This window comes from Benincasa hispida, chromosome 11 (assembly GCF_009727055.1).
Source record: "Benincasa hispida cultivar B227 chromosome 11, ASM972705v1, whole genome shotgun sequence".
Classification (NCBI taxonomy): Eukaryota; Viridiplantae; Streptophyta; class Magnoliopsida; order Cucurbitales; family Cucurbitaceae; genus Benincasa; species Benincasa hispida.
The window spans coordinates 55,358,230-55,367,444 of NC_052359.1; the positions used below are offsets into that span (position 1 = coordinate 55,358,230).

General features: G+C 30.0%; 1 long non-coding RNA gene across 1 annotated transcript; it reads left to right on the forward strand.

Annotated features, from left to right (window-relative positions):
- Positions 1-1,245: 1,245 nt before the first annotated feature.
- On the forward strand, positions 1,246-6,070 carry LOC120090093. The gene is made up of 2 exons (XR_005485418.1): positions 1,246-1,421; positions 5,439-6,070. It is a non-coding gene; the product is annotated as an uncharacterized LOC120090093 (long non-coding RNA).
- The last annotated feature ends 3,145 nt before the right edge of the window (positions 6,071-9,215 follow it).

Below are 9,215 nucleotides of genomic sequence, written 5' to 3' on the forward strand. Positions count from 1 at the left end.
TGAAAAAGGGACCCGAGGAGCTACTAGAGTGAAAAGTTCCTAAGATTTCGAGGTGAGTGGCTAAAATGTTTTCGAACTAAAACGTTTTAAACTGGTTTGAATACAAACGTTTTACAGAAAGCATGTTTGCGAAAATATTCTCATGCCTACTAAATTTATAAAGTAGTTTCCAAGCAAGTTTGAATTGTGATTTGAACTCATCCATATTGTTGAAAAACTATTTACATATGTATATGTATTGATTTTATCCAGCATGCGTTAGCATCTTTAAAGCCATGTTGTATATGTGTTATACTGTACATGCTTTAAAGAGAAAAGTTGTTTATAAATAGTTTTGGTAAAATGCGATGCCGAAGTACAAGGAGAAGACATCCACTCAACTAGATACTGAAGTACAAGGAGAAGGTATCTATTGGTACTGAAGTACGTTTGAGAAGGTACCAAACCAACGAGATATTGAAGTACGTTGGAGAAGGTATCCTAGTAGCTCGATATTGAAGTACAAGGAGAAGGTATCTGAGCAGTAGTACCTAATGTGGCCACAGGTGAATAAAATCGGAGATTGAGCAAAAGGGTTCTCTCTGGACTAGTAGTTGGTGTTGGGATTATTTTACCAGTTATACAGTACTTTGATTTGAGAAATGATTTTACTGTTTTATGTTTAAAACATTTTTATATACATTATGCTTGGAAATTGTTTATGCTGCATTAAATTATATTTCAGATAAAACTATCTTATGAAATTATGCATGAGAATTTACTATGTTTTCTCGGTCACTCACCGTTTTCAAGATCGATTGAGGAGATATTTGTGTTTAAGATCGATTGAGGAGATGTTCATTAGAAAATCGAGAGGATCTTTCTAAAAGCTTGGGAATCTTCAAAGGTAATAAATAGTTCTCCCTCTTAATTTTTCTTCATTAAAGCATGCTTTTAACATGTTTATCCTTTATGAGCTGTTTTAGAACACTGCTTTTGTTTATTCAAAAATTGGTTTTTGAGATGCAAGGCGTTCTCACGCTTCCACTCGAAATTTGATCCCTTCAAATATGTGATATTTATGTTAATTAATTAACCTATATTAAATGTGGTTTAATATATAGTTATTTAATTAGTATGCCAATTAATTAAATAATAGTTATTTAATTGATTAACTTTAAAGATGAAAAAAGAAAAACTTGGAGAAGGGGTTAACCCTTCTCCATATAAATACATTTTTATGGCTCATTTTAGGGCAAAGGGTTTCATAGCCTCCACATAGAATTCTCTCAACAAATTCTCTCTACCTTTTTCTCTTCCAAGTGCTAGAGACCACACTTCTATCCTTAGAATCCAAGAGAATAACAAGATAACTCTTACGAACATAAGAGACGTTCGTGAGAAAAGTAAGAGGAAATCGTGAAGATTAGGATTCAACAAAGGTGAGATCCTTTTTCCTTTCTCTTCCTCTAGCTATAGCATGTTTAATGTTGATGTTTATCCTTTGTTTAATGTAAATTGTTTACTTTTTTGTATTTCATAAAAATGACTTCGAAATTACACTGCAATTACACGCTTCCATGGGATACGATTCCCTTCAAATAATACTAATTTGACCCTTAATCATGCTTTAAAATACCTTAAATGGCGGACAAAAGATGACATACAGGTTTCATCTTCAACCTCCAACCCCAAAATTTCCAGATTCGGCCCCGTTTTTCCGTCGTGATTTCAGGCTACAATTCATCAATTTCTTGTCATACCCACTCTAATTAACATATACAAACCTTTTACCCACTCTTTGAGCTACCTTGCCTCAAATTTTGGATGTCCAAATCGCCCTAATTCTCCCAGAATTGAGCAAACTGTTCCACGACGCCCCTGTTTTTCGGCGAAAAGTTGCAAAATTTTTAGAGTTTAAATTCCTCAATTCCGACAAATAACGATCAAATAAAAGACCATAGAACACTAGAGGGACCTTATAAGTACCTTAACCTTTAATTTGGAGCTTCAAGTTTTCCCGTACGTTCATGAATTTGACAAAAACTGAGAACCTCTCTGTTTTTACTCGAATTCCGGCAACCACTAATCATCCTATTTTTTTTATTTTTTTTTTATTTTTTTTTGTATTTCCAAGCTCCAATCGTCCCTGCAGCCCTAGATCTTCTCCTTCCCTCGCCTCTTTGTGATTCTATCAAAGAATTTAAGGATTTTCTCGATTCAATTGATCACACCGCCTTATTTCTCTTCCTTATATAAGCTGCTTGAACTCGTGTCCTAACATCCTTACGTTTATCTCCAACTTACTTCCTTATTTTGACAGCAGCTTCATAAGAGTCCTCTTATGTGTCCTAACTTCCTTACGTTTATCTTCAACTTACTTCCTTATGAAATAATACCAACTATAATTTCAAATTGGATTTATTCCCATTATTCCTCAAATAAATTAAACAAAATCCCAAATTACTCTAAGTTTGTCTCTCTCTCGGGTTTACCCACTTCTTTCCCTTGTTTTCTCTTCTTAATTCCAGAACAAAGAAACTCTAGCAAACCCATAACAACTCAATTATAACCTTGAAATTTCCCAAAATTCATTTTTTCCATTGTTGACTTTGATTTTGATTTTGATTTTGACTTTGACTTTGACTTATCCCGAATATGTCTCCTTCACTCTTAAATGTCCTTTATAAGCTCAATTAAGTTTCTTATCCTCAAAATATGCCTTGGATCCCTATCTTCTATTTCCTTGTGAAACAAACCACAGTCCAATTTTTTTATTCTCGGGTATATTCTAATTAAATCAATGTAATCTCAAGTCCCTTAGTTCAACCTCAACCTTCAAGCTACCTATTTTAATAGAGGAGAGGTCTTACATAAACTTTCAAAAGTTTTAAAAATACTCTAAAACATTAGAAAATAGTTCAAAATATACTTACCATTAATTTTGAAGATAAACTATCAGTGTTTTGATTAAAATATACCATTGAACTTTAAAAAGTTTTAAATTTATCTTTAAACTTTAAAAAAATAAAAAAATACCCGTACTATTTATTTATAAACAGAAACCATTAATATCTCGTTGCATAAATATCTATAGACTATCAAAAGTTGCATTAATACCCTTATTTTAAAAAAACATACATAAATAAATAAAAGTTAAAAATACTCTTATCGTTGATCTACTCTTATTATGGATTATATGTTAGTAACTGAGTGTGTGTTAATAGCCAAATATATTTTTTTTGTGTTTGTCTATTTATAGTTTTGGTAAGTTTTAGGAGATTTTTTTTTTTTTTTTGGAGTTTTGTGGGGGTTTTGTGCTTTAACTTGAAGTTACGGTCTATATTTTGTTTGTGATAAAATTGATATGAGAATTAGACAAATGAGAGCAAAATAAGAGTATCTATATGAAAAAATATGATATCTATATAATTTGTTTTAAACTTTGTTCTTTTTAAACTCAAAAAAACTCTAAACAAATTGATCATTGTACTATCGATAGGAGCATTTTAAAACTTTTTTTTTTTTTTTTACAAGCCTAAGCATATATTTGGGAGTGATTTTAAAAAATTGTTAAAATCATTTTTGTCAAGTACAAAATCACTCCGTAGCATACTTTTAGTCACTCAAAAATATAAATTATTTAATATTGCACATTCAATTGCAATTTTCATATCATCAATCTTGGATTTGAATTATTAGAAATATGTTTTATACCTATTTTAAAAATGTAAAAGTAATTTTAACTATTTTTAAATCGCTCTCATATATGACCTAAGAGTATCAATGCAACTTTTAAAAGTTCAAGAATATTTGAAATGAGTATTAATTGTTTATGTTCATATACTGACAATTGAAAACTTTTTGGAAGTTCAAGGGCATTAACCAAACACTAACGATTTCCATCTAAAACTAACGACAATAGTACTGTTAATTTTTTTTTTTTAAAGTTTAAGAGTAATTTTGAAATTTTTGAAAGTTCAAGATTACTTTTGACACAAAGTACAAAGTTTAGGGATATTTTATATAGTTTAATCATTTTTCTTTAATACCAAATAATTTCTTGATATTTTTTTATATAATTGAAGTTTCTTCTATCCGATTGAAGCAAAGATTAGATATTAATGTCGATATCAATTCAACTTTATGGATATACTGATAGACATATCTATATCGGTGGATATTCTTGTAAATAAAGACAGTTATGAAAATTATTTAAAATCTTATTGTTAGTATTTAAAATCTTGTTGTAAGTATTTATAAAGAATGTTATAAAAATTATTTAGTATAGTCTATCATTTGATCACTGATATATTAATATTCCATGTACATAAATTACAAGCTGAATTTTAATTTTAAATTAATTTTCTAAGACTAGTTGGAGAAGATCAATTTTAAATTTCACATGTTAAGATTAAAAAGTGGTACATAAATATCCCTGGTCATTAGATAAATAATAGATAAATTGTTAGTTTAGTAATTAAATAAATATCTAAGTAAGAAAATTTCTAAGAAATAAAACAATGATAATATAATAATATTTTTAAAGAAATATTATTGTTGTTGTTGTTTTTATTACTACTATTATTATTATCATTCTTCTACTACTACTACTATTATTATTCATATTACTGTTGTTGTTGTTGTTGTTATAATACTAATACTATCGTCGTCGTCATCATCATTATCATCATCGTTAAATAATTAAGCATAGTTATATTAATACTTTCAAGATTTAATAATCATAATTCTATAGATAAATAAGTTATGTTCATCAAGTTCCTTAATCCAATAGTCTTAAAACTAGTTTTAATCATAAGTGTTCTTTATGAAATCTATATGATCAAACCATAAGGAATAGTTAAGATCACAATCGAGGTAAGTAGTTTATCTCACCCTCTCTTAAATGTTTTATGGTAGTGTATCTTTTTTATGTTGTAGTATTATGTTATTATAGTTATGTCACATTACATATTTAAAACACGTTTCTCTACAAGGGACTCCATGCATTATGTTTGTTCATGATTATGTTAATATCAAGTTTTAATTGGGTATAGGTTATGCTTCTAGGGCTAGCAGGGCATATATGGTTGTACCCCTCTAGACCCAATCTTACATTATGTTTATGTTAAGGACTAGCAGGGTATGTATAGTTGCATTCCTCTAGTCCAATCTTACGTACATTTGTTGGTGGTTGATGTTAGATGCGACTCTAGCCCTACTTACTGTATAACCTACTAACCATTACATGGGTTAGTCTCTGCTTAAGTCCACATCTTCCTACAAAGGCGGAGGAACTCATGTTGGAAGCATAACTGACTACCTCATGTTATGATAAGTTTATGTTTTTGGTTGCAATCATATATTTTCATTACATGTTAAATGTGATTGTACATTTGGTCACTACTTTAAGTGAGAGTTACTTATTGGGTATATTATATACTCATCCTATTTTATAGACTTTGTAGGTAAGGACACGACGTAGGTGGCATGACTGGATGCTGCTTAAGGGGCCAACCATCAAACTCACTGTTTTGGTCATATATGCATTTTTTTCCACTATGCTAACGTTTTATAGATCCCAATGTTTCGTAAAAGAAACTTTTTGTAAAGTTTTGCTACTTAATTAATAAAATTTTAGATATGTTCTTTTAAAATTTTTTTGCCCAAGACTCATCTCATGATAGAAAAGTCTAACTATGCATGTTGTAGCAGTCGGGCCTTGTTATGTAAGGATCAGGTTGTTACGGTTTTATACCTATTTTAAAAACGTAAAAGTAATTTCAACTATTTTTTAAATCACTCCCATATGTACACTAAGAGTACTAATGCATTTTTTAAAAGTTCACAAATATTTGAAACGAGCATTAATGGTTTGTATTCATATATTGACAATACAGGTATTTTTGAAAACTTTTTGAAAGTTGAAGGACACTTTTGAAACCGAACACTAATGGTTTCCATGCAAACTAACAACAATGGTACTTCTGAACTGTTTTTGAAAGTTTAAGGGTAATTTTGAAACTTTTGAAAGTTCAAGATTATTTTTTTACACGAAATACAAAGTCTAGGGATATTTTGTATAGTTTAACCATTTTTCTTTAATACAAAAATTTTCTTGATATCTTTTTTAGATAATTAAAGTTTTTTTTTTGTTTGGTTGATGCAAGAATTATAATATTAATGTCGATATCAAAATTCCAACTTTATAGATATATTAATAGATATTTCTATATTGATGGATGTTCTGTAAATAAAGAAAACAATAAAAATTATTTAAAATCTTATTGTTAGTATTTATAATGTGAGGTAGGAGAGTTTTAAATTTTTTTGAAGAGATTTTTTTAATGTTTTATGCATATCGATAAGAGGAGGTATATCCAATATATTTAACATCTATGTTGAATAATTTGATTTGCAAATATGTATTAACAAATATATCTACATAATGATAAATGTTAATCCTTTCGTTAAAAAAAGTGTAAACTTGAAAAGTCAAAAGTATAGCATCGACTTGTAGGTGGATTACACAACTCATGACAATTGTGCTAAGTGGAATTATTCGAGGAGACTAATTTTGTGAGAGCATATAGATTTTTCAGCCTACATCTAACCATTATTAAAAGATAGTCATAGTATGGTAGTTTCATTGAATAATTTTTCAAGCCTAAGAGTTGAACTTTAGTATATGGAGATGATCTTTGAGTCATAATTTTTCTTTAATACCATAAATTTTTTAGATTGACGAATGTATCTACATTTTGACGAATGTTAATGTTTGCATTGCAAAGTGTGTAAAATTGGAGAGTCGGAATATAACATTGATGACTTGCAGATCAATGCCACCAAATCATCCACATTATACACCTTCTTCAATGTCGGTTTAAAACCGACATTAAAGACAACCAACATTAAAGATATTTTATAACACTATCTTTAATGTCGGTTGTCAACCAACATTAAAGCTCTTTAATGTCTGTTTTAAATCGACATTGAAGCCCATAATCCATGTCCCTTTTTTAATTATTGTCCTTTTTTTAAAATTCCATTGTTGAATCCATTTTTAATGTCGGTCAAAAAGTTAAAAACGACATTATGATAATTTATCCACAAACAAGAATTGTTTTTATATATGTTAAGATCTCAACAAACACAAAAATTTAAATCTAAGTCTTGCTCACAAAGTATGAATAATAGTTAGCTCCAAAAGAGAATAACAAAAAATTGGCTGCTTACGTCAACTCTTTAATGTCAGTAGTTGGCTGCTTACGTATAAAAAAAATCCAAAAAAAATCTTAATTGCTTTTGTATATACAACTTAACTTTCAACAATTACAAAAAATTAACTAAAGATTGAGAGAGTTGGTTGTTTGCTTTGGAGTGCCATTACTATCCCAAAAAATCTGCAAAGAAGACATGCTTGCTTAAGTATATAAAATCAAGAATAATTTAAAAATATATGAATTATACTAAAAGAAATTACATGAAGTGTGGACACTATATTTATACAAACTTACCAAAAGGAATGAATGCAAAACTTGCTATTCTTTTCTCTATTCTATGGATGAATTTGTTATGCCTTCTATCTAGAACCTCTCTATACTCGTGCGAGCGATGTCATATGCGAGTGTATAAACAAACAAATAATTTGTTATGTCCTCTATCTAGAACCTCCATGTACTCATGCGAGCGATGTCATATGAGAGTGTATTAACAAACAAATAATATAAGTAATTTATAAATAACGAAAGAAATGAACTCAACCCATAAACAACTACCATAGTTGCACAATAGTCATTGTAATGATCCCAAATTTCAATGCTAAACTAAGGAACATTACCATATTTTAACCTACAACTAACTTTATAATTCTTATGTTTTAGAAAATTTTCGACAACATGACAGCACTAAGAAATGCACTTCCAACAACATTCAAACAACAATCTTCTCTCAACAAAACAAACAACATAAACAACAATGATTTACAAAAACTCATATTTGATTACTCACTTGACTTCAAATCTCAAAAGTGGTCACATGGGCATTCGATCTTATACCTCCAGATTCAAAAACAGCTTTGACATTCTAAACAAAAATTATAGTTCAGTACTGTTGAGGCATGTGATGATTACTTTTTCGCCTTCCTTATTAAAAAGGGAATAAAAGAGAGGTACTCTTTCAAACCCCAAGTTTATTGTAATGAAAGTTTAGGGTACCTGAGAATATGTTACTGTATTTGATCCCATGTGATCTGATAACTTGTAGAAATACAAGTTATTGTGGCTCAAAAGTTGGAACAATTAGGGTCTTTAATGATAAAATTTCATCATTTTTAGAGAAAACGCATGGAATTACTCGAATACTATCAAACTAATGCAAAAGAATGTTTATTGCTAAAATATTGTGGTACTGACGCATGATATTGCAGAATCTCAACAAAGTCTAACGCATGATTAAGAAAAGTGTCGCAGGCAAAGTCTAACGCATGGGGCATGCGTCAGAGGGATTTGACGCAAGGAAGATTCATTGATTAAGGTTGTTTGAGTCAAATCACCACTTTCAAGCATGGGTATCTGTAGTGGGCGGCGTCTGAAAAGCATCTGAGTGTCAAGCAGCTGACCAGGATATGAAATTTAATGCTGCCCATCATCAAGTTGAAGAAGACAGATGCCTATAAATAGAAGAAATCCCACCAGATGAAAAGCTTAGAACTTTAGATATTTTAGCTCACTATATAATTCTGAAATTTTTAGATCGTAGAGCTGTGCTGTGGTGCCGAAAAGAACAAGAAGGAAGAGAACCACCACCATCGCTAATCAAGGAGCGGAGGAAACTGAGCTCGAGAGAGATATTTATTCCAATTCTTCCACAACTGGTTGTACACGAACTAGAATTGAGCCAAAGAGGACAAGAGATTGTACTCTGCGGCTTGACTCCTTTCATTTCATCTTACTTACTATATTCATCTTCTCATTTGATTAAGTGTTGATTTTGTAAAGACAATCAGTTTCTTTATAAATTCACATATTTGATCTATCATACTTTGCCACTGTTTATTTCTTGTTTTATGTTGGATGCATCTATAACTTCATGCAAAATTCCATTTCGAATGCTTAAGCCAATTAAATCAATTGGTAAAAGCAGCTTTAGCTTAAATTATTCGAGAGAATAAGTAAGCTAGCATCAAGTTAGAAACGTAAGTACATCTAGAGATAGATGCACTGGTGTTTTATTGC